Raw genomic sequence first — 27,388 nt, forward strand, 5'->3', positions numbered from 1 at the left:
CAGAAACCGCTGAGAAGAAATCGCCCATTGCCACACTCTGAGTGCTTCTCGACACAGGGGTATGATCTGGTTCCGCCTTGTTTGTTGATGTACCACACTACAGACATATTGTCTGTCTGGATTGCAATCGTTCCCAAGGGAAGAGAGTCTTGAAGGGCTTGCAACGCTAAAAGCACTGCTCTCATCTCCAGAACATTTATGTGCAAGTGGCATTCGTCTGGTTGCCATGTGCCCTGGACCGTCCTGCCCTGATAATGCCCCCCCCACCCGATCAGGGAGGCATCCGTTGTCAGAGTAGCAACCGGAGGGGGTGGAACAAAGGGTCTTCCCAGCAAGAGCTGAGGGGAAGATATCCGCCACATGAGATGATTTTTGCACGCTTGCGTGATCATAATGGTGTGAGACATTGGAAGTTGCTGGTATGACCATTGAGTAAAGAGCATCCATTGAAGGATCCGCATGTGGAATCTGGCTAATGGAAGCAGAGGTATGGCCGCAGCCATAATTCCCAACACTTTCAGAACTAACCTGGCTTTGATTCTGTTGTTGTTGAAAAGGAGTGAGACCAGTCTGTGTATGTCTGTTATTCTCTGATCTGTTAGCCTCGCAGACATGTCTACTGTGTCTAGATTTGCGCCTATGTAGGTAATAGTACGACAAGGCGACAAAACAGACTTTTCGCAATTTATTGAAATGCCTAACATTTGACAAATGCGAAAAGTGTAATCCTGGCCATCAGAAGGAGATGCTTGGTGGGAGCTGTGAGGAGCCAGTCGTCCAAATATGGAAACACCTGGAATCCTTGTCGTCTCAGGTGAGAAGCTACCACTGCCATGCATTTGGTAAACACCGGGGGCAGTGGTGAGACCAAAGGGCAGGGCCCTGAACTGAAAATGACTGGTTCCCAGCCTGAAGCGGAGGAATCTTCTGGAGCGTCTGTTCATTTTTATGTGATAGTACGCATCCTGAAGGTCTATAGAGCACATCCAGTTTCCTTTGCCCAAAAGGGGAAGGATGGATTGCAGCGTGACCATCCGAAATCTTGTTTTCTTGACTGATCTGTTCAAGATACTGAGATCCAAAATTGGTCTCCAGTCCCCTGTTTTCTTTGGAACTAAAAAGAACCTTGAGTAAATTCCGGATCCTTGCTGGTCTGCTGGAACTGGCTGAATTGCTCTTTTTGCAAGCAGTTTTGAAATCTCCAAAACCGCTAGATCCCTTTGAGCGGGTGGAACATCTGGAAGGGATTTTTTTGATTGGTTTGGAATGCGAAGAAAGGGGATAGAATAGCCTTCGGAAATGATGGACTGTACCCATTTGTCTTGAGTCAGGGATAGCCAGGCTTCTGGGTACAGTGACAACCTTCCCCCGACTGCCTCCGAAGATGGGCAGTCGGGAAACACCTCAGGGATGCTGAAAGGGCTTGTCAGAGAAAGTTTCCCGATTGCCCTGGTTTTGCGGACCCCCCCTGCCCCTAGGGCGACGTCTACCATTGTTATTCCCGCCTCTGCCTCTGGCGGGGAAACGACTCTGTGCGTCAGGCGAAGTCCCTTGAGATTGTTTACGGAACCACATCTTTCCACCTTTCTGGCCTTTGGGGTAAGGCCTAGAAGGAGTAGAAAAACGGACTCCGACGGCAGAAAGGGTCTTGCCATCAGTTTCGCACCTAGTCAGGGTTTCTTTCACTTGAGGACCAAAAAGAGATGATCCATCAAACGGGGAGTTAGTGAAAGACGTCTTGAAGGGGTCCGCAAAATTGCATAGCCGCATCCAGGCATGCCTACGTAAGGCCACACCTGTCCCTGCGGCCCTACTCGCTCCATCAGCCGCATAAGAAAGGAGGCGCATGGAGGAGTTGGTTATGGAGTTAAGGGTAGCCAGCTGCGTGTTCATCTTATCTTGAAAACCTGCAGCTGTAGGGTCCTTTAACATTTCACTCGCTTCCTTGATCAAGTCCCTTTGAAGACGAGTAAAATGGCATAGGTAGTTCAGCGAACGCATGGTAAATGTCGCTGACGAGAACATCCGCTTCCGTACCTGTCCATGGACCTAGATTCCTTGTTAGGTGGATGGACAGGTACTGAAGGATCAGCTAGCTCCTTCTTAGTGGCAGCAGCTACCACCATAGCATCCACAGAGACTCCTTTCGTCAAGAACTGTTTGTCTGCTGGTGCCGTTATAAACTTGGAGGGTCTCCTGGGAGTGGGGTCCACTGAATCAGGAGCCGTCCATGCCTTCTTAGCAACCACCTGCATGAGGGGGTCAAAGGGGGGAGACACCCAGGAGGTGGAAGGGCGAGAGCCAAATGCCTCAAGATACACAGATTCATCCTCCGAAGGGTTGAGGACTGGCCAATTTCCCCTCTGCTTCAGGATCTCTAGAATGTCTGCAAATGAGACATCTTCAGAAGGGGAACGGGGGGAACCCTCAGAATCATCTAAATCTGTGTCAGACGTGATGGACTCAGGTGAGTCAATGTGTTTCCTCTTACACTTCCTCTTCCTAGGGGGCTCTTCTGCCAAATCAGGAGAGGCCTCGGAAGAGGATGAAATCCCCACAGGGGGTTCCTGAGGAGCTGGCTCTCTGCGGTCCGGGATGAGGGAGTGAGTCGACTTGACCTGAGGCACCATAGAGGGAGGGGCGGACGGAGCCGACTGTGGAGTAGAGCCAGGCTCTAACACACTCCGCATGACCTCAAATGCACCCCTGTCAGGCAAAGCCAGAGGTCCCCACTCCGAGAAGCTAAGAACCCCCCTCGGCACCGACAGTGATGTAAAAATATTAAAATTAAAGGGGTTTAAATAGACTAACTTACACAAGAAAAGTCACTTACCAAGAACCGGTAGAAAACCAACACCTCGATAGCTGTAGCGGCAAACGAGATCGGAGGTAACTCTCGCCTAGCATTGTGGGATATAAGGGGAGCCTCGAGCCGGTGGAACCAACTCTCGAGCTTTTAGAGTGGCCGAGTCGGAGCCGAGGTCGGCTCCGAACCCATCCAGCAAGAATGAAGGCGAGATAGACAACTTAACATCCTCCATTCATTAAGACTACCACTCTACAACCTTTAAGTAACATGGGAAACAATATGGGGGATCCAATTTGTTTAATAAGCATCAAATATCGCATTGCACATATGGTATTTTGAATAAAAACATAAATTAGTTTTCATATTGGACAGCAGATGCCAAAATAATTTTATTCTGCAAGTAACCTGAATGCCAAGTAAATTTCATAAGTGATTTGTTAATTCCATCAGGATGTCTTCAGAATAATGAATTACATATATGTGTCTTTCCATTCTGTGGGTCTCTTCAGATACTGAAATCATAATTATTAATTTACAAAAAAATTAGTATGTCTATTGTAAAATCATCAAACAGTATGGATACAACATTAACAGCAATGATAACTTTAGAAATAAAACAGCTAACCCTACCAAGGACATGATCTTATATACTCCTAAAATGGCTACTTGATCCAGCAAAAACAACAAGTATACACTGACCTAACATAAAAACCTTAATGAAAGCATTATCTTGATACTCATGGTCTATAAGAAGAACCAAGAGTATTCATAAACTGCTGGCTAATCCATTCCGCTCAATTAACACATGAAATTAATTTACATTGGAGAAGCATTACAATTACAGATCAAAAAGCATTCTCCTTACATTTTAAGACTATAGCCTTAATAAAAGTTAAAGATTGATAATGACAGTAATAGTTAGATCAAGTCTCATTCCTTATGAGTTTCCAACTTATTTGAGTACTAAAAACAAAAGTTATGTGCTCACCATAATAATGATGCAACTGTGTTAATAGAGTTTCAGATTTGTCCTCGAATCCAACTTCGGACACAAACCCCGACATTACCTCAGATCAAGTTTGCCTATACACATGCACACACACAAACACACACACACACACACACACACACACACACACACACACACACACACAGACATATATATATATATATATATATATATATAGATAGATAGATAGATAGATATAGATCTATAGATATATATAAATATATATATATATATATATATATATATATATATATATATATCAAATATAGTAAATAAAGTAAATCAGGCAACCTGCTCCAGAGATAAAACAGGGAGAACAACATTCTTTATGCCCTTAAGGACATACCAGAAGTCAAATGAAGGTCTTCCAGGAAATGGAAGTGGGGACGGAAGAAGAGAGGTTGAGGAAGGATGGAAAGAGACAACACAGATGCATCATTGTGATGAGTATATAACTAACTGTTGTATCTAATGTTATCTTTTCCATCCATTCCTCAACCTCCCAGCAACCTAAATCCCAGGGTGGTTTTCATGGAAGGATATTCTAGAGGATGGTGGAACCAAAAGCTGCCCTATCCCTAGAGAAAATATCCATTTTGTAGTGAGCAATAAATTATCAGCACTGGACTAAGCATCAGCAGCATAAATATTGTCATTTGATGTCTTAAACAAAAAGGCAGAAAAGGTGGAAACCAATCTTTTGAATGTGCTTTCAGGGTTTTTGGTAAAGTCAATCCTTTATTTTGATAAACATGAGAAATGCAGCTAGTCAACCATCTAACCAATGAGACTTTTGACACGGCCTGACCCAATTTTGCTTTTGGAAAGGAGACAAAGAATTGGTATGACTTCCTGAGAAATTTTGTTCTGTAAAGGTAGAGCTGCAGCGGTCTATGTTCATCCAATCATATCACATCCAAGCATATAGTCCCGTTATTGGTAAAGTCAGGGAAGAAAACTGGCAAATGAGTGCTGCATCTGATGCCACCTTTGGTAGAAAGGAGGGACTGATGCACAAAGAAACCCTGTCTTTATGAAAAATGATATATGGAGGCTGAGAAGACAAAGCCTGGAATTCAGATACTCTTCTAGCTGATGCAATAGCCACCAGAAAATAGTTGTCCATGACAGGAACTTTAGGTCCGCCTCGGCTAATGTTTCAAATGGAGACTGTGTTAGGACTTGTAGAAGCACAGTAAGGTCCCAAGGAGAAGTGGAGTCTTCGATAAGTGGTCTGAGAAATGTATCCTTGAGGAAGGCTTTACACAATTTAAAAGAGGCCAAAGATGAATGATTCTCACCTATGTGGAAATTAGATATCACAGCTAACTGAACATTATCACGGAGTAACTGTTTCCATCATGAAATATTGAGGCAAGAAATTCTAACATTGTTGATATGAAGGCTGAAAAATGGTCTAAATGTCTCTCAGAAGCCCAAATGGAAAACCTTTTCCATTTACTTTTATATATTTTCCTAGTTGAAGCTTTCTGAGATGATGTGAGAATATGTACTATTCTTGAGGAATGCTTGGACTGCCTAACCATCATTGGAAGTGGAGACACTATGTGGTCAACTTGAGGGCTCAGATGTCTGGATAAGGCATCCCGGATGGGTGAGACAGAAGATCTGGACTCAGTACCCAAGGAGGGTGTATCAAATGAGGCCAAAGGAAGGGGGAACTACACTTGTCAAGGCCAGAAATGGCAATGAGAATGACCATATGTTTCTGTTGAGATGTTTTCTGTAGAAATTTCGGAATTAGTGGGATTGGTGGATATGTGTACAGAAGACCAGAAGATCAATCATAGATGACAGCATCCCTCGGTGACTCCCCCTCTGTAGGCACCAGGGCAAAGAACCTGCTGTATTTGGAAATGATGGGAAAAGCTAGGAGACAAGAGCATGGTTGGCACCATTGACAAAAAAAAAAATCTGTTTTACCACTGTTGGGTTGAGAGACTACTAATTAGGTAGTAGGACAGACCTGTTCAACCTGTCCACTATACATTAGACCTCCCCTGTATGTGCACTACTACTAGAAAGCAACTGGAAGACATCAGCCACCGCCACACTCTCATCTCTTCTTACAACAAGGGAGAGAAGCATGTTCCCCTGTGTTTGTTGATGTAACAGACCAATGACATTGTCCATGTGAATGGAAATCAACCCTAGGGGGGAACACCCTGGAAGGCCTGAGTGCTCTCATCTCTAAGACACTGATGTGAAGACTGGTTTCTAAAGGGGACCATGTGCCTTGGACCATCTTTTCCATATAAAGCTCCTCACCCCACTCCAACTGAGAAGCATCCATGGTCACAATGGCTTTGGGTAAAGGGGGAATAAAGGGATGGCCCTGAGAGATCTCTAGTGACTGGATCCAGTAAGTTACATGGTCTCTGCAGATTTTCATAAGATGAACTGGAAAGTTCATGAGTTGACTCTTGACTGACCACTGGACTGCCAATGTCCATTACAACACTCTAGTATAGAATCTTGTCAGGGGAACAACAGTGATAGACACTGTGATCAAACCTAGAAGCTATAGGACCAACCTGGCCCTAGAGGTTTGAGAAGAAAGCAGTTGTATAGCTTGAGTCTTGGACTACATGGTTCATGGTAGCCTTGCTATTTAGAAAGTAGCGTCCAAGAGTGCACCTATTAACTCCAGGACTTGTGTAGCTATAACTTGTTGTAATTCACTGTACTGCCTAGTTTGGAGCAAAGTTGATGAAAAAAATCCTTGGTGTGGACTAGAAGATGGTTAGTGGAAGCAGTGAGGAGCCAGCTTTCAAGATAGAGGAACACCTGGAACTCTTGAAGTCTGAGATTAACCGTAACCCCTGCCATGCATTTGAACACCTGAGGGGCTATGGTGAGATCAAAGGGCAGGGCCCTGAATTGAAAGTGACTAGCTACTAGCCAGAAGCATAGAAACTTTCTGGATCTTCTATCTATTTTCGACAAAGGGGATAAGATTAGGTTCCTCCTTGTTTGTTTAGGTACCACACAACCGACATGTTTTCTGTCTGTATTGCAATAGTTCCAGTGGAAGAGAGTCCTGGAATGCTTGCAATGCTAGAAGCACCATTCTTATCTCTAGGACACTGATGTGCAAGTGAGCCTCGTGACCCTGCCAGGTGCCTTGGACTGTCTTTCCCAGATAACCCCCCCCCCAATCTGCAAGGTGTCTGTGGTCACTGTGGCCAGTGGTTGGGGGAGAACAAATGGCTGACCTAGAGTTACTTGAGTGGAGTAAAGCCACCAACAAAGGTCCGTCTTGTAAGTTTCTGGTAGATCTTGCATGGACCACTGAGTGGATAGCAACCACTGTAGAATTCTCATGTGCAGACATGCTAGTGGGATCAGAATTATTGCTGCTACCATGATTCCTAGGACTTTTAGAACTATCCTTGCTGCTATGTAAACAATTGCATTCTAGTCTTAAATTTGTACTGTACCTGAAGTTGCTATTATCTGTATAGTGGAGCTTATCTCCCCGGGCCTCTACTGAAAATGGACATATATCCAGCTGGACTAGCCCGGTCAACAAATGTAAAATAAAATAAAATAAATCCTTGCTTATACTTTCTTTTTTTCTATAAGGTATGAAACTTGGTGTCTTAGAACTTGAATTCTTTCTGTTATGTTTGTTGAGTCTAATTCTGACCCTATGAAAACCACATTCTAAGAAGGCAGTAAGGCAGATTTTTCATAGTTTATTGTAATGCCTAGGTGAGAGCAAAGTTACAAGGTTGTGTCTCTCACCTGTATTAGTAGATGCCTGATAGTGGTGGTTAGAAGCCAGTCATCTAAGTATGAAAACACCCGGAATCCTAGACGTCTCAAATGAGCCGCTACTATTGCCATACATTTACTGAATACTCTGGGGGCTGTAGTGAGGCCAAATGGCAGAGCTCGAAACTGGTAATGACTGGCTCCCAGTCAAAAGCACAGATGTCTACTGGATCACCTGTCCATTTTTATATGATAGTACACATCCTAGAGATCTATACAGCACATCCAACTGTCTTTTCCCAAGAATGGGAGTATTGAATGAGGTGTCACCATCCGGAACTTGGTCTTTTTTACTGATTTGTTCAGAATGCTGAGATCCAGAATTGGTCTTCAGTCCCCTGTTTTCTTTGAAACTAAAAAGAATCTTTAGTAAGTTCTGGATCCTATCTGGTCTGCGAGAACTGTTTGGATGACTCTTTTGTCTAGCAACCTTTGAATTTCTACAGTTGCTTGTTCCTTTTGACTGGGTGAAATGTCCAGAAACTTTTTTATCTTTGGAACGGGAAGGGAAAAGGGTATGATGTAACCTCTGGATATGGTGCTTTGTACCCATTTGTCTTTTGTTATCCGTTGCCAGGTTTCTGGGTACAAAGATATGCAGCCCCTGATTGCCTCCAGATATGGATAGACAGGCTTCCCATCAGGAATGCTGAAAGGGCTTTCCAAAGAAAGAATCTCTGTCACCCTGATTCTGCAGGCACCCTCTGCCGCATAGTCAGTGTCTTCCATTACTACTTCCCCCTCTGCCCCTGGGAGAAGATTCACCATGTGTGTCTTGGAAAGATCTCTGAGATTTTTGGAACCACATTTTGCCACTTACTTTCTGACCTTTGGGATAAGGGCTTGTAGGCATAGAAAAAATGGACTCCTGCGGCAGACAGAGTCTTTCCTTCCTGCTCACACATGGTTAATATGTCCCTGACTTTGGGCTCAAACAAAGATGAGCCATCGAACAGGGCATTCACAAAGGAAGATTTTAAATGCCTCAGCAAAGTCATACAAGAGCATCCAAGAATGTCTCCTTTGGGAAATTCCAGAACCCGCTGCTCTACTTGCTCCATCTGCTGCATAAGAGATGAGTCTCATGGAGGTGTTCACAACTGATTTTAAGGTAGAGAGCTGAGAAGACACTTTGTCTGAGACCCCTTCAGCTACTGAACCTTGGAGAGTATTTCCTAGCTCTTTCAGGAGGTCTCTCTGCAAACTAGTAAAATGACTAAGGTAATTCAGTGATCTGAGGGAAAAAGTCACTGAAGAAAAAATGTGCTTTCCATATCTGTCCATTGTCTGAGACTCTTTGTTCAGTGGATGGACAGAAGAAGATGTCGCTGACAGCTCTTTCTTGGTTGCAGCCGCCACAACCATAGCATCTACTAGGACTCCCTTGGTCAGAAAAGCCTTGTCTGAAGGAGATATAATATATTTGTTTGGCCTCCTAGGAACAGATTCCACTGAGTCTGGGGACTCCTACTCCTTTTGTGAAACTAAGTCCATAAGTTCATCAAAATGCAGAGACATCCAAGAAGTGGAAGGGTGAGATCCGAAAGCCTTCAGGTAGACAGACTCCTTAGTGGAAGGATTGGTGGACTACCAGCCACCTCTCTGCTTTTGGAGACATCATCAGGAGATGACCACGGGGACCCTTCAGCCTTATCGAGGTCCGTATTGGAGGTGATGGACTCCTCTGATCCTCTGGGGAGTCTAGGTGCTTCCTCTTGTATAACCTCTTCTGAATGACCTCCTCAGAGGAGTACTCTGGGGAGGTTTCAGAAGAGTCGAGGGGTACCCTGTGGGACATCCTGAGGTCTAGGATCTCTGCATCCCTGTGGATGCAGGGGTATAGAGGTGGACACTGGGGCCTTTGGGGGAGGAACATCCAGAGATGACAGCAGAGCTACCTGTGGAGACAGCACTCTCCTCGTAACCTCAAAACCCCCCGTCCTTGGTCCGAGGAAATCCCTGGATCTGAAGAAACTGCAGAACCCCCCTGAACCAAAGATGATGGGCCCAAGGCTGAGGCAGGTGCCGAGCTCAACAGTGCCAAGGCCCCAGGAGGCATAGGCAGATCCAACAACTGTCCAATCCGACTCGCCTCCCTGGACCCTACTGGAGAGAGTCAGCTCCTAGACTCCTTGCGTTCCGATAGAACCAAGGAAGTCAGAGCCATGGATGGATCCCGAGAACCCATAATAGGTTTCGGATCTGAGAGTTTCACTACAATCAGCTCCGGATCTTCTGACTCCAAAGCCAGGGATTGGATCAGAGGAGGAATTGGAGCAGAAGAGATGGATGTGGTAGGATCTGAAGCCGTGAAGGTTAGGTCCAACAATAATTTTGCCAGTGCCAGAGTCCTCAGCAGCCTCTTTACCACACGATCCATGTCATCATCAGAAAGACTCCTGGAAGACAGAGTCGTGATGGTAGGGGACTTGGACCTTTATAGTATGGGTGATCTGAGAGTGGGGGAGAACGGCTCCAAGGTAGAAGACTTGCTCCATAATTCAAATTGAATTGGCACCAAGGTAGATGGTGTTGGAGCAGATGTTGATTTCTCACATCCAATAAGCTTCGGATCTGCAGAGGATATTTTTGCCATCTTTTTTGACAGTTCCAATATGGAAGAAGAGGAGGATCACTTACCATACCTATCAGATTTATCAGACTTGTCAGATTCAGTTGTTGGAGACTTATCCTTTTTAGATAAACCTGGACCTTCTTCTAAAGCCTCTGAGAAGGGGATTTTCAATATCCTTTTAATATCAATTTTTCATCTCCAGGAGTGATCTTTGATTGAAAGCATGACAAACTGAGCAAGATCCTGAAGATGGATGGCCCCAAGACAATGGACACAAAGAGTGTGTCTGTCACTTAAGGGCATCTTTTTAAAACAGGCTTCAACTTTTTTGAAGCCTAAAGGTTTCAAATCCTTACTAGACATCTTGAACAGCAAATAAACAAGGATGTAACAAGTCAAAATGGAATATAATATAGCTTTTTTTAACTAGATCCTATAAACAAAAAAGGATCAAATTATAGTAAGAATAGAGAGAAAGAATAGGGAGGCACATCCCTCTAACTTAAACGGGCTATGCCCGGGAGAGAGAAAATAAAAGGCTAAGGAAAGCCCTCTAACTTAAACGAGCTAAAAGTAAAATAGTTCTCTAACAAAAATGAACAAGGCCAAAACAGAAAACAATGTCCAACAGCAAAAAACACAGCCACAAAAAATGGAAAAGGATTACACACTAAGCAATAACTTCATAAAGTTAAATAACCAGCCAAAAATTAACTTTGCTAAAGTCGGAACAATAATAAAAGAAATACTTAGCCAGAGATAGCAGAATGAGCACCTGAGCTTGTTTAACGGCAAACGAGATCTGGGGAAGGTTATAGTGCATGCTGGGATAGGGTTTAGCCACGAGCTGGAAGAAGATCTTGAGCTTGAATATTAAGGCTGAGACAGATCCGAGGATCAGATCCGAACCCAACTTGGTAAGAATGAAGGCGAGATAGGACAACATCACATCAATATATTTACAAACTGTGGACTAAGGCATGTTTTTGCTGATTTTCTTTCTTTTTAAGTCAGCTGGATTTAATGGCAGGGGACAGCCGTATCAGTATCCATCAAGTCAGGGGAAAAAACATCAGGCAGACTAATACACTGACATACCAAATAGGGCTAAACTGCATTAAATATAGCAGAAACAGTTTAAATTGTACTAAGCCTTGTTCTACAGCCTACACAGTATAGTAAACAACAGCATACACAGTCACAGTACCAAGTAAAATGTACTTGTCCGAATACTGCCAATCATCAAATACATTCCCTTAAGCCAAAACAGCACAAATAATAATTTACTTAGAGATTCCCCGGTCAGTAGTGAAAAAAGAAATCTTCACAGAAAATGCAAATAAAGAAATTGGTAGTAAAATCACAATTTAACGATAAAAAAACAGCTATAGCAGTGCTAAATCAGAAGTTATTGTGTATTTCTTCTTTTCCCGGTTAAGGGTCGCCACAGTGGAACTCCGGTCCGCTAATGATTGGCATTAGATTTTTACATGCCGAGTTGCCAACCCTGACTCACAACCTTCAACGAAGGTACACCCATTCACGCATGTCTCCACACAGAAGATGCTCTAGCTTAGAATCGAACAGGACAACGTCTTACTGTGAGGCGACAACGCTACTGCAGCACCACCACTGCAGTAGTGCTAAATCAGAAGTAAACGTCACAAATGTGAAAAAAAGTGAAAAAAAATTAGACTTTTACTGTCAGAACTTCAAAATAAAGAAGATAAACAACAGGTCATGTACAAGGAAGTCCCTAATGTTTAAATGACACCGCAGAAATTCAGTTTCCCAGTACATGTTATAAAACATTTTAGAAAAGTCTCATCATTGCTTAAACGCAGTACAAAAACAACATAGTAATAACTTAGAATTCCTAGAGGAATTAAAAGCACTAGTTAACAGCAAGAATATTAAAATAACAATTGAACACACACACACACACACACACACACACACACACACACACACACACACACACACACACACACACACACACACACGTATAAAATAGAAATCAAAAGTATATAATAGTGATAAAGATGAAGAGACATTCCCTAAGGGATCTTATCTGAGTCTAGAAGCTGTAATTCTATAATGAAGACTGAGGAGGATGTTCAGCTGTGTCAATTCTACAACTGGCACTAAAAGACTGAATAAATGACTTTCTGTGAGAGGTGTTAAGTTTCCCCTGATAGGAGGGACTTTGCCAATCTCCTATCACACATAGTCAGAGGAGAAAATTCTGAGCTGTGGAAAGCTGCCATTGTGAGTTTGTGCAGGCACAGAACCCATATTACCCTAAGGCACTGTGAATGATGACCATCTACAGCTGCTTTATCTGGCTATTTTTGAGGGTGGGAGTCCTTGTATCCTAGCTAAACTACAGAATTTCAAAGCGGACAGACAAATATATAGAAACATTTCACAAGTCACAATAACCAGGTCACATTTCTTTTTAATATTTCTTGGTTTAAATCGTTGCTGGCATACAGAAGTAGTTTTTTCCATCTTCATAGTAATAAGCCAGTTTACTTACTTTTGGACATCTACCTCTTCCAGTAATTTTCTAATTGCATTTCTGCTACCGTAGTTTTCTGGCCTAGGAGAAGCCACGGATCCTGTATTTACAAGGCTGATCAACTATGTTTTATGTTAATGTGTAACTGCTATGGTTCACAGCAAGAGACAAGAAGTATATAACTCCAATTAAAAATTCCATGTATTTTCTTTTCATTTTTTTCTTTTTAAATTCTTTGAAAAACATCACAAGTTCACATATATTGTGATGCCACAGACAACACATGTATTGCAAATTAAAATAAATCACATTTTAGTTTACCTATTGCACATCTTCTCAAGACATAAGTGTTACATTCTGATTCAGAAAACAGTGTCAAATTTTTATATAAAACTTGCAACATGTACAATGCCCCTGATGACTATCTCAGTATGCCGACTAAGTGTTTAGAAATCATAACACCAGAGTATAGTTTTAAAGTCAGCTGTAAAAATACTCTGGCTTTTCCAAACATAAAAAAGCCAATGCAGTCAGCATTGACATTCTGTATCCACATAATATAGTATGATCTGAAAACTCCAAACTCAGATAATATAAAATGTTCACTTAGAAAATGACAAAGTCCAGTAGTGTAGCAACAATAAAGTTAACACATACCATTACAATTTAATCTACACTCATAAATACTCATTGTTTCCCATAAATATGGATATCCCTGAACCAAAGTGTGTTTTGTACAAAATTTATGGCTAGAGCTTTTGTTTTATCTTCATTAATTGTATATCCCCAAAAGTCTTAAAACTGTCTCATAATGTTCAATGACAATGAGATGTCCTTTTCTGGATTCATCAGGTACAAAATATCGTCATCTGCAAATAAAGTCAAATTTTCTTGACTACCATGTCAGCTATATCCTTGCATTTCAGATTATTTTATTTATTTAGTTAGTTATTTTTGCAAAGGGCTCTGTTCAAACACAACTTAGCAGTGAGGACCCCCCCACCACACACTCACTCTTCAATTTTCTTCTTGTCTCTGATCCTTCATATATCCTTCTAATTAACATTATTACTGTATCAGGGAATGCAAATGCTTCCATTAATCTACTTATAAAAGCCCAGAATACTCTGCTGAATGTTTTCTCTGCATTAAGACCCAACAACAGCATTTTTTTGCATTTTCAAATAACAATATGTTAAAAAAACAAAACAAATTCAAAACAAATGCAAGCGCTAACTGAGGACCACCAAAAATACAAACACCAAAATAATTAAGTGCTTTTACTCTTTTACTGTGAAGAACTTCTTCAGAGTACATTATAAAAACAAAGTGCTGCATATAAAGCCTTAAAACAATGATGTCATTACAATTAACCAATCTCCTTATACAACTCACTTTTAAATGGGTTCTTAAAACAATATTGCAGATTAATACAAAGTAAAAGTACATTTATTAAAGACTCTTGTATTTTAAAACAACTCTTAATTGAAATACATTCATGAACACCTGGAGCTGTGTCAGCCCTTGAAAATACTTGCCATTTTAATTCCACAAATTCTAAAAATACTTTAAATTGCCCTAAAAATCTTATTTTTTCTATTCTTTCAACAACTAAAAACTGAAAAGTCTATGCACTCTTGGGCATGCCTTGCCAAAGCATTAGTTTTATCCTTCTTTATAGCTAATATATGTTCCTTGATTCTATCTAATAACCTCCTAGTGGTTTTTCCCCCACATAAAAACCATCACAATTCAACAACTAGAAAGATATATCAAACCATCACTCTGGCAATTATACCTATCTTGGGCTGTCAATACATAACTGATGTGTTTAAAATAAAAACTACCCACGGAAAGAATAAACCTACAATAGGAACAATTTTTACAAGCAAAAGTACCACATAAACACTAGGATCCCAGTGCTATAAGATGTTGAGAAAGGTCTTTCCAGAATCTGTTTTAAATTCCTTACTTTTTAAAAAAGAACTTTTGGACCAGGTTCCAGGCTGTATAGCAGCAGCACTTTGTTTTTATAATGTATTCTGAAGAAGTTCTTCAGAGTAAAAGGACAAAAGGGCTTAATTATTTTGGTGTTTGTTTGTATTTTTGGTGGTCCTGAGTTAGTGCTTGTGTTTGTTTTACATTTTCTTGCATTTTGTTCCCTCTAGACAATCACTGTTCTGTTAATATTGTCAAATGGTTGCCTTCCTTCCACAAAACTACACTGATTCATATCTATCAATTTTGGCAATGCCTTTGCCATTCTTTTACCTAGTATAGACATAAGGATTTTATAATCATGGTTTAAAACTGAAATAGGTCATATGAAGCTGGATCTGATGTTTTTTACTGGCTTTAGGTAATGCAGACACCATAGCTTTCTTCCAAGATGTTGATGCTTCCCTTCCTTTTAAAATACGGTTAAACAAAACCTTCCAGTACTTTATCACTTTCTTCCCGCCTAACTTCCAAACCTCCACAGGAATACCCTCTGTTCCTGGAGACTTTTCTAAAGATTTGTTATACATCACTGTTTTTATCTCATCCCCACTTTCGTAACTGTTAGTCGTTGGGCCTCTTTCTTGATTTCCACATTTCTCTGCTCATACAAATGTTCATAACATTTTTGAAATAGTTTTAAAACCTCTGCAAGATCTCTGATTATTTTTCTTGTTACAGGCTCCCTAAGTTTAGCAAAACCCCTTATACTTTCTGCTGCCTATGCCATTGTGCTAAAGGTTTTTTGCGCTCTGAAGTCATTATAAAAAAAAAAAATGCTTGATAGCAATTTTTCTAAACTCATGCATATTATCCAGATAGTCCCTTATTTTCTCTTTAGCACTTGTACTTCTTGTTTTGTGAGAGTCCCTGCATTCTGCAATTCTGCTGTGGCGACCCCTAACTGGGAAAAGCCAAAATACACACACCCCCTCTAAGAATTTCCTATTACTTCTTAACCATATCTTTTTCTTTTTATTTCTACTCTGTTTTTAAACTCCATTTTCATTTTATCCAACTCACTATCTATAACTTCTGAAGATATTATCTTCCTTAATAACTCTCAAATAATTTGCACTACCATTCCTTAAAATTCCTCTCTTTTTAACCCATAGGGGAAAGTGCCAGCATCTCATTTCTACTTCACTGCCCTGTATTTTCATATCAGTTTGTACTGGTGCATGATCTGAAATAATTACTCGATGTGAGTCAAAGCTTTCAGTTAAATGCAAATGTTCCCATGAAAAATAATTTCTATCTAGTTTAGATCGGTTATTGTATCTTGGGGAATAATACGCAAATTCTGTTAGATTTCCTACTACTGAATTCATATCTTCCATATCAAATAATTTAATAAATTTCTTCAGAAATCTACCCTCTTTTGTATATTTTCTCTTCTAGATCTCCCTGATACATCCTCACTTTTGCAAACAAAGTTTCAGTGCCCACCTACAAATAATATTCACTTCTGAAAGTTAATTATTTCTCCAAAAAATCTTCCAAAGCTCTATAATAGCAGTTTTTCATGGAATAATAATACACTCCAACGTACATCCTCCTCCCTAGCCAACAGTCCCTTACTACCACAAATCTACCATTGTGGTATTTTTTCTCTTCTATCAGTACTGGAGTCCATGTAGTGATTAGCATAATTATTTCCCTTTTGGTTTGTCCCTGATATTCTGTTGAAAATCCATCTTGAAATCCTTTCTTTGTCAAATTCACATGCTCATTACTTTCCAAATGTGTCTCTTACAACACTATTTGCCCTCTGATTTCTTAATATAATTCAATACTCTTTTCTTTTTTGCATACACCTGTAAGGCCATTTACATTCCAAGATAATATGGATAGCATAGCCATCATGATAAAAAGCTATTGTTCCCACCTATTTTTTTGACTGTGTATTTCCAACTTTTATATTTCAAGCACACACTAAAGTTTGGCAGGCTGATCTTTTAAACAGTAGTTTATTCTCATCTCCATGTGAATCCAAGTCACATTTTTCAAAAGTTTTTCTTTTAATGCAAACTTTCAAACAAAAAAAAACTAAATAAACTTTGAAAATACTCCCATCCCCTATTAACTTAGAATAACAGTGCATACTGCCTACCTTGATCTGGTTAAGGCATTTGCCACAATTCCCCACTTGGGTATTACAGATAAAACTCAGAAAACTGGGTATAAATCCCTGCGTCACCAGATGGTTAGCCAAATGGCTCACAGATAGGACATGTTTTTAGAGTGGGTGAACCCAAATCCAGAAAGAAGCCAGTTACTAGTGGTGTGCCACAGGGTGCAGTGCTGGGACCTCTCCTGTTCAGAATATTAGCTAATGAGGTTTTCTGACAACTTCAATTTGGGGGCAATCACTTGAATCCTCCAATGATGTATATAGGCTTCAGAAGGGCCTAACTCAGACAAATGATTGGTGCCACAGCCATGGCCTAAATCTAAATGCAAAAAAAGCATAATGATAATCAAATACCCCCTGCAAATTACAGCATTAATAGCACACCCCTACGAGTGGACTCAGAGATAAAAAATAAAGGTACACAGATAAACAGTAATCTGATCTTTGACCTCCATGTGTCCACAGTGTTGAGGAAGTCCTACTATGTGGCACAGCTTATAAGTAAAGGCATGGCATACAGATCCAAGGAAGTTATGGTTACGCTGTACTCGGCCCTCAGACCAATAACAGAGTACAATGTGCCTTTTGGCATGTACTTGAGCAGCCACTTGCAACAGTTGAATTGGCTTCAGAGGTTCCTTACAAAAAATACAAAGTATAAACAACATATCCTATGTGGATAGACTAAAAGCCCTATCCCTTTACTCTGTCTCTTACTGACTATTAAGGGATGATGTATGCCTAACCTATAAGGCACTAAAAAAATCCAGCCATAATGAAACTATTGTACATTTGCAAGACAATCTGCATGAGGATCATCCAATCTAGGGATCTAAACCTGATCTGTAACATGAACAAAATATGCTGAAGAGACACATGTGTCTCAGTGATTACCTCTTCTATGGAAAAGTCTTCCTATTCATGTAAATCACAGCCCTTCCTTGACCCTCTTCAAACGCAGTTTGAATCAATAGATGGCGGATCATAAATGCACTCCTGGGGTAGCATCCATGCCCCTTATGGACAGGGGCAGTCTGTGAAATACTCAGTGGTATACACACAAACATAAGCCATCTTCTAGCCCTTAGGGATTGAAAATCTTGTAAAATGTAGGTAATAATGGCTAGGGTTGTAAGGGCTTTTAAGCCATTAGCCTAGCTTTCAATACAGTATCCCACCAAAAAATACTCAAACTTTCAACCTACAACCTCAGTCAAAATTCTCAGTCTTGGTTTCACAGCTATCTTTCTGAAAGACAATACTCAATGAAATAGGAAAACAATCTCTCCCCTCTCCTACCCATCTCTGTTGGAGTACTGGACCTCTCCTTTTCATCACATTTACCAATAATCTCACCACTGTCACTCAACTAGCCTCTATCGTTCAATATGCTGATGATTCCCTCATCTGTTCTGCCCCTACTCTTCTGGAACTACAAGGAAAAAGACAAAAAATACTCTATGACATAGAAAACTCTATCTCTGACCACCAACTCATACTCAATCCAATCAAAAAAAAAATAATGGTTTTCTCCAATAACAAACCTAAAAACAACTGCTCCCCACTCATTATCTACTTCTCCAACAATATAGCATATTAATATTAAACCTGCTGTTGTCCAGCCTTTCTTCTTTTGTTATACTCTAAAGCTTACCTTTCACACAACTAAAAAAGTACTTGTTTACTTTAATATCTAAAACATACAACAGTCAGTGAAAAGAATCTATCCATATATAAAATTCCCCTGACTGCACACTACAAAAACTGCTTTAATATATATAATTAAAAGATATGTACTCACCATAACTAGGCATCTGTGTTGTCCATTTTCATTCTTCCTCAACCCATGGGTTTGATTCTGATCCTCGGCCGCATACTCCAGACTTCATATCCAACTGTCGAGCTCCTCCCTCTACCCATAATGCCTTAGTCCATCCCCATTACCTCAGATTGAGTTTGCTGCCATTAAGCCCATACAGCTAGACATAGACAGGAAAGGCTGACAGAGGAAGGAAGGGCTCAAACCTAGAACTGTAAGTTCCAAAACACAGTCCAAGAGGTTTCTCCAGAAACGGAAGGATGGAGGATAGATGGGAGAAAAGCTGAGGAAGAATGAAAATGGACAACACAGATACTAGTTATGGTGCATACATAACTTTTACAACTGATGTTCCTTTTTCATTCTTCCTCAACCCATGGGACAGTGTCCTCAGCTATGTTGATCTTGGGTGGCCTTCATGGAAGAATATTCTGGAGTACTGCTGAACCAAAGGCGGCCCTGCTTCTGGGTATAATATCCAATTTGTAATGAGTAACAAAGGTATGAGTATTGGACCATTTGGTTGCTGCACAAATATCACCAATAGAAATTCTTGACCAAAAAGCAAATGAAGCAGCCATGGATCTGGCTGAATGAGCCTTGGGTGGTTTGGGAAAGGTAATACCTTGCTGAGAATAGATCCAAGAAATACAGTCTATAATCCATTTGGCAAAAGTGACTTTAGAAAAAGGAGCCCCACTCTTTTTGGTGAAAAGAAAATAAATAGTTGATCCAATTGTCTGACTTGTTTTGTCTGGTGACAATAAAATCATAATTGCCTGTGTAATTCAAGATGACAAAGCATGTACTCTCCTTTATTTGAAAAATTTGGGAAGAAGATTGGTAAATGAATGGATTTATTAATGTTATTTTCAGAGGTTATGTTAGGTAAAATAAAGGGTTTGTCCATAAGGTAACCCTATCTTTACAGAAAATAATGTAAGGGGTCTTTGAGGAAAGACCCTGGACTTCAGCTATCCTCTTTCCAGAAGTAATGGCTACTAATAAGACTGTTTTCCAAGAAAGGAATTTTAGATCAGTTTTAGGTAAAGGTTCAAAAGGATTTTGAGTTAAACTTTGAAGCACAATGGTCAGATCCCAAGGAGATGAAGGGTACTTTATGGGTGGACTGAAAAGAAAAATGCATTTGCCTTGCTTAGTCTGGAAGAAGCCAAGGAATAATATTGGTCTCCTGGGTGAAAATTAGATACAGCTGCTAACTGCAGCTTAATGGCAGAAAAACTAGCTCCTTCACTACACATAACTGTCAAAAATTCATATACTGCAGAGATTGGAGCGGAAAAGGAATCCATCTCATTTTTCAAAGCCCAAAGCGAGAATCTTTTCTACTTGCTCTTATAAGAATCTTTTTGTGAAGACAAAATAATGGTATCTACAGGAGTAGAAAGTCTGAGCTGTCTAGCCACTACTGGAAGTGGAGAAACCATGTGATTAGTTTGATGGCCTGGATACTGGGATGATGGATCCCTGCTGGGTGTGGTGGGAGATCCGGAGATGGCTCCAGTATCTATGAAGGATAATGAAGATGAGACCACAGAAAGGGGAACCATGCCTGTCAAGGGCAGAAGAGGGCAATGAGGAAGACTGAGCTCTTCAGTCAGTTTGCTTTCTGCAGGAATTTGGAAATCAAAGGAAGAGGGGGATAAGCATAAAGGAGACACAGGGCCAAACATGGATTACAGCATCTATCCATGGGTCCCCCTGAGGGGAATAAGGGAAAGTATTTGCTGCACTTGTTGTGGGAAGATGCAAAGAGATCACAGAAAGGTTGGACACAAAAATAGAAAATACTTTCCACCACAGACTGGTTGAGAGACCACTCATGATGCATCAGAATGGCTCTGCTTAATTTGTCTGCTAACATATTGGTTTTCCCCAGAATGTCCATTGCAACTAGAAAGTGGCCTGAGGAGATTGCCCATTCCCACACTCTTATGGCCTCTCTGCAGAGGGGAAAAATCTGGTTCCTCCTTGTTTGTTGATGTACCAGACCACAGACATATTGTCAGTCTGAATCATAATCATCCCTAGAGGAAGAGCACCTTGAAAAGCCTGCAGCTCTAGTAGGACTGCCCCCATCTCTATTACATTGATATGCAGATTGGTCTCTTGGGGGGGGAACCACATGCCTTGGACCGTCCTTCCCAGGAAATACCCCCGCCCTAGTTGGGAGGTGTCCCTGGTCACTATGGCCACTGGGGCAGGTAAAATTATGGGTCGACCTAGATGAATGTCATTTGACTGGTCCACCAGTGAATGTGTCATTTGGACATCAGACTAAGTTTGACAGGAAAGGATATGGTCTGGCGAAGAATGGACAACTGAACAGTTACAGTCCACTGAAGGACATGCATAAAGAATCATGCCAAAGGAAGAACACAATGACTGCTGTCACGGATCCTTGTGCTTAAAGGATAGATCTGGCTGGGGGCTATGGATGGGAGATTAGCAGATAAACCTGATTCCTGATGTTGGATATACAATGAAGTGGTAGTGATGCTACCTGTGTTGTTGTATCCAGATGTGTACCAATAACCTCCAGGATCAGGACTGATGTCAAGTTTGATTTGGAATAATTTATTGTTATCCCCAGTGATTGGTAAATCTGGAGCAACAAGTCCCTGGACTGTTGAAGATGATGTTTGGAGGGGGCAGTAAGGAGCCAGTGGTCCAGATATGGAAACACTCAGAATCCTTTAAATCTCAGATGAACAGCCACCACTGCCATGCATTTGGTAAACACCCTAGAGGCTGTGGTGAGTCCAAAGGGCAGGGGTCTGAATTGGTAGTGACCATCTCCCAGCCAAAACCATAAGTGACTTCAGGAGCACCTTTCTATTTTTATGTGATAGTATGCATCCTGAAGATCTATAGAATAAATTTAATAGTCCTTGCAAAGAAATGGTAGATTGGGCTGCACCATGACCATTCAAAACTTTGACTTATTTATGTAATGATTCAAATTGCTTAGATCCAAAATTGGTCTTGGATACCATGTCTTTTTGGGCACTAAATAGAAGCATGAGTAAGTTCCGAATCCTATCTGGTGTGGTGGGAACTCTTGGATGACTCTTTTGTCTAGCAGCTTTTGAATTTCTTGTGCAGCTACTTTCCACTGACTGGGTGAAATGTCAGAATTTTTCTTCCTTTTGTGAAAAAGAAGTTGGAGAAGGGGAATGAAATAACCTCTGGATATAATTTTTAACACCCAGGAATCTTTTGTTATTTTTGCCCAGGCATTTGGGTGCTCAACCCCTGACTGCCTCCAGAGATGGACAGTTGGGCAGCACTTTAGGAGCACTGGAAGGGTCTGTCCAGAAAGGAATCCCAGAAACACTGATTCTGCAGTCCTCTTCTGCCTCTGGGGTGGTGTCTACCATTAGAACCTCCTCTTCTGCCTCTGAAAGAAGTGCCCCACATGGATCTTGGAAATGACTTAGAGATTTACAGAACCATATCTTCTTACTACCTCCCTGATTTCTGAAGAAGGGTAGTTGAATGGTAGAAAATGTGATCCCAACAGCAGACAGGGTCTTTCATTATTGTACGTTGCAGTTAAGCGTCTCTTTTACTGATGGCCCAAATAAGGATGTGCCATCAAAAGGGGCATTGATGAAGGGTGCTTTGAAGGGCTCTGCAAATTCACATAGCTGCATCCAGGCATGTCTTCTTATGAAGATGCCTGAACCAGCCGCTTGTGAAGTGCCTTCAGCTGTGTGAGAAATTAACCTCATTAAAGCATTAGAGATAGACAATAGAGTGGCCAGCTGAGAGGACATTCTTTTGAAATCTTCTGCTGACATGGTGTCCCAGAGAGTATTTGAGAGTTCCTTAGTCAAATCTCTCTGAAGTCTTGTGAAGTGTGCCAGGTAATTAAGGGACCTCAGAGGAAAAGCCACTGAAGCAAAGACTCACTTTCTGAATCTGTCCAGCTCCCTAGACTCCCTGTTATGCAGATGGACAGAAGAGCTCTATTCTGCTAGCTCTTTCTTAGTGGCTGCTGCCACCAGTATAGCATCTATTATGACTCCTTTGCTCCAGTGGGTTCTGTCTTTGAGAGGGTATATAAATTAGTCAGGTCTCTTCAGGATAGGTTTGATGGTATCCGGTTCTTTCCAGCCCAAGCGGGAAACTAAATTAATGAGTTCATCCACCAGAGGGGTAACCCAAGTTGTAGATGGGTCAGAACTAAAAGCTTCCAAAAATACAGATTCTTCTGGAGGGGGGGTTTTGGAAGACCAACCACCTTTTTGTCTAAGGATCTCTAATATGTCTCAGAATGAGATATCATCTGGTTGTGATCTGGGGGACTCTTCTTCATCAAAATTGGTATCCTCCATGAGATACTCTAGCAAGGACTCTATGTGCTTCCTTTTGCATGTTCTCTTTCGATGTATCTTCTCTGTGGGAAATTCAGGGCAAGTGCAGGAAGAGAGGGGAAGTTCTTCTACAGGAACTTCTTGGAAACTTGCTGGAACTGTCTGTCCTTGTGGAGTAGGTCTGATCAACTCCGAGCTTGGAGTCGAGGGAATAGGGGCTGGACCTGAGAACGAGAAGGCAGTTCTCTAAAGAGAAAGAAAAAGCCTTTTCCACAATCTCAAAGGCAGATGGACCTGGGAAAGCCATTTCCACCTGAGCTAGAGCTAAAGCTTCCAACCCATGCAGCTCATGACTGCTCCCGGATTAGTGCCTTGAGGATAGAACCAGATCAGAACTGTCCATGGCCAAGGTTTTGATGGGCAGGTATGGATCCAACAACATCGGAGTTGATCCTGGCCCCAAGGATCCAATGCTGACACTTCAGCTCTGGGACCATTCTGATCCGATGGTATCAGAGTGGAACCAGTCAGGAATGCCATCAAAGTCAAAGAAGAAATCTTCTTCAGATCAGACTCTGGACCTCTCAGGAACTTCAGATCCTGAGACTCCAAAACAAATGGATGGATTGGAAAAGGAGAAAGAATAGTGTGGGATGACAAAGGGAGGCTCACAGATCTGATGGGGAATGGACCCTGTATGACCCCCATCTGGATCTGAGCTCTAAGAAATTTTTGCATCATCCTATCCACACTTGCTACTGATGAACTTCTGGAGGATCTGAAGGATGTAATGGATTGAGGTCTTGAATGTCATTTGGGGGTCTGTAATAGTGGAGATCACAGAGTAGGAGAGATAAGTTTAACGACATACTCTGGTGTATGACTGCTTTGAGATATGCCAGGCTTTTGGATCCATGGACCTAGGATCCAAAGAAGGAGGAGCTGGACTGGATGATATGATTATTGGATCTGAAGATTTCGGATCAGAAGGTTTTAGATCCGAGGGTCAGGTCTTTGGATCTGACTCTGTCGAATCTGAGATTTTTTTGGCTTTTGACTGGTGGCTCCAATGAAGTCATGGGCGGCTTCGGCGGGGACTGATTTTGTGCTCCAATGGAGCAGACTTGACAAATTTGTAGGGGGTTTAAGCACCAGAAGACTGAGTAGAAGTAGCAAGTGGAAAACCTTTTAATATTAACTTATTACAATGTTCAGCCAGGACCCTTGGGGTGAAGGTTGAACATACTGAAGACTTTGTATTCAGGTGACTGGTTCTGAGGCAATATACGCACTCTTGTCAGCATCCAAATTCAGAATTTTATGCCCAAAAGAAGTGCATTTTTTGAAACCTTTGGCTTATCCAACATGGTAGATAACACTAACAGTACAGAATACCAAGTAAAAATACCTCAAAAGGTCAGTGTAAGGAAAAAATATATATATATATTTTTAAGAAGATGAAAGGGATTAAGAGGAAAGGGAATAGAAAGAAAGAATAATTACTAACAATGAAAATTAAAGGATTATCCTGAGTAATGGGTAAAGTCAATACCAGCTATGGTAAGAAAAACTTATTATATTCAAATAGTAGTAGTCCTAATGTTAGAGAAAAACTAAGATGGAGGACAGATATAGACAGTAAAAAAAAAATCAGACAAAATACTTTTTAAGGAATGAAAAAAATGAATAACTCAATATTTTGCATAATCCAGCTCAAGAGAGGAATTTGCATCTGGGCACAATGGAAGCAAATGAGATCCGAGGTAATGGGGATGAACTAAGGCATTATGGGTAGAGGAAGAAGCTTGAGAGTTGGATACAACTTCTGGAGTATGAGGCCTAATCGGATCCCAGGACTGGATCAGAACCTGTGGGCTGAGGAAGACTGAAATGGAGAACATCACATCATGCAATTTATATCATATCATGAAATGTTTTATAAAAATAGTAATAAGAACAAAACTTGTTTAACCTATACTTAATCTTTCCCTTTTTAGTGTCCTGCTAAACATTAATGGCAATGTCAAAGTATATGCCCTCCAATCCACTCACAAGTTTAACAAAGTCAACAAAAATTCAGTCCTTTCAGACACTTTTTCTTGCAATGCCATATTTTACAAATGTGACCGATGCTTAACAGGCCCCCATTTTTTACTAATTTCATTGTTGCTTGTTTTCTTCCTGTTCATCTCCATCTCACAACACTAGACTCTGGTTCAATTCCAAGATACTCCTGATTGTTCTAGCCATCTGTTGTATTTTTTCTGTCTCTCAAGCATTTTCCTTTGGCACACTAGAAAAGGTTTCACTGACAAAGTCTCTCTATAAATCTTACTGTCAGAAGAATGAGAAACAAGAGTCCCCTCCTGTTTGCTAGCTTAGTTTTTGTTTGATAACATTTTTTATTTCATAATTAGCCTCTTCTTTATCAAAAAATGTCTTTAATCCTCCAGGAAAAAGTACTCTGAAGACTGCTGTATACAGCATCTTGGCCTCTCGACACTACCCATGCTTTGGAACAAGATTCCAATCTACATTAGGCAGAGCTCTCACTAACACTCTTCAAGAGAAACCTTGACGAGTGGATGGGAAACAGAAAGTTTACCCTGGGGATCACTTCAGTGGCTCTGCTGGACAGAGGCACAGGGAACTAATCTAAGGGGGTGACGAAAGACAACACATTCTGGCTAGGCTTATAAATGACTTTGGGCAGATAGTCTAGTACCTACCTATGAACCTGATTGCTGGGATAAATGTGTTTTTCTTCTGCCTGATGTGCAGTGAATAATAATTTTCCACAAACATTCTGCTGTCTTCATTTTTAATACTTTTGTCTTGTGCCACAGTTTTGTCAGGATCAACTCTTTCTGTTGTTATAACTGCATCTTTAATAGTATAGGTCTTGGCTGCTTTCTTGTGCCCAGGTTTGAAGCCCTTTCAATTAAAATCTTGCTGTAGAATACCTGTCTAGTTGCTTATTTATGCTTTCATAAAATTAATTCAGTCTGATCTTTCCAGTTTCTCTTGAGCTGCAGAAAATCTGAGATTTTCTCTGCATGCGCTGTCTTCTAACTCCACTATTTTTCTTTTTTTTCTTGAAACATCTCTTCTAGAGAAACCTCATACTCAGTTTTTCTTCATTTTAAACCTCTGATGTTTGCAGTTTTATCAGTTTTCTGAGCAGCTAACTAAAGTTTCTTTCATTTTCAAGCCTTCTGTTATTTGAGTTTATATATTCCTAAAATGTTTCATTTATTTTAATCACATCTGAATATATTTGAGTTCTTTTTTCCATATTTTGAACCAATGCAGAATTTTGAGCTACTTTTTGCTGAGCAGCTACAGAATCCTTCCCAGTCAGTGTTTTCTCTTCACTTTTGTTGGTTGATTTTCTTTCAGGTTCTCTATTTTTTCTTCTTTGCTGGCATCCAGGCAGTGTACTTACTAGCCAGTAACTGTATTTTACTCAGAAAACAGTTACAACATCACTCTTTTTTCTCGGTTTCTGTTTTCACACTGAAACAGCTGAAGTTAAGCTGTTGATCAGCGTGCAGCCATCTTGGAAGTCTAGTTAGGGTTAAAACATTAGTAATTTTGTCAGCTTTACACATTTTATAATGAGCCCAGACAAAAAAAACGCAGCTTCTGCAGTGGTCCTGACAAACATAGGTACACTTATATGATCTGTGGTGTTTAGGAATTAAGTAAAAAAACTTCCCAAGATACACAGGTTGAGATCCATACTAGAAGAGCAGAGGTGCACTTATCCCTAAATTACATGGTAAGGATGGCTGATCCAGGCATAAAGGAAAGTATGCATCCCAGATGCAAAATATTGACATTTCAATAACATGTTGTGACAGTAGGTGGAAGAACACTGCACTCCTATATCTATCCATTCAGGGGATTCTCAGACTAAGATATTTAAATCTATCAAATAATATTATCAGTTAACAACATCAATAGCAAAAGTTGTTGTTGTGTCTTTCGGCTTTTCCCGATTAGGGGTTGCCACAGCGGAACTCCAGTCCGCTAATGATTGGTAGTTGATTTTTACATGCTGAGTTACCAGCCCTGATGCACAACCTTCAACGAAGGTACGCCCATTCACGCATGCCTCCACGCAGAAGACGCTCTAGCTGAGAATCGAACTGGACAGCGTGTTACTGTGAGGCGACAACGCTACCGCAGCACCACCACCGCGGGTTTTATCAAGAGCAAAAGTAAGCATGATTAAAATGAGCATTAAACCACTTTTCATCCAGTAACATGAGGGCAAGGTCTTTCAAAAGGACATACACAACACAGTTATGACTGCAATGTTGTAACCATTCATGACAAAAATATTCATGTCAACTAAAAAATGTCTGTTTAAATAATGCAAT

The 27,388-nt window shown here is 40.8% G+C and overlaps 1 protein-coding gene across 1 annotated transcript in view; it reads right to left on the bottom strand.

Moving 5' to 3' along the window:
* The window catches only part of ADGB (androglobin), a 4,124,629-nt gene that overhangs the window by 1,457,592 nt on the left and 2,639,649 nt on the right, over positions 1-27,388 (bottom strand). The window lies entirely within an intron of this gene.

Source organism: Protopterus annectens, chromosome 1.part0 (genome assembly GCF_019279795.1).
Source record: "Protopterus annectens isolate FY-2018-M chromosome 1.part0, PAN1.0, whole genome shotgun sequence".
Lineage (NCBI taxonomy): Eukaryota > Metazoa > Chordata > Ceratodontiformes > Protopteridae > Protopterus > Protopterus annectens.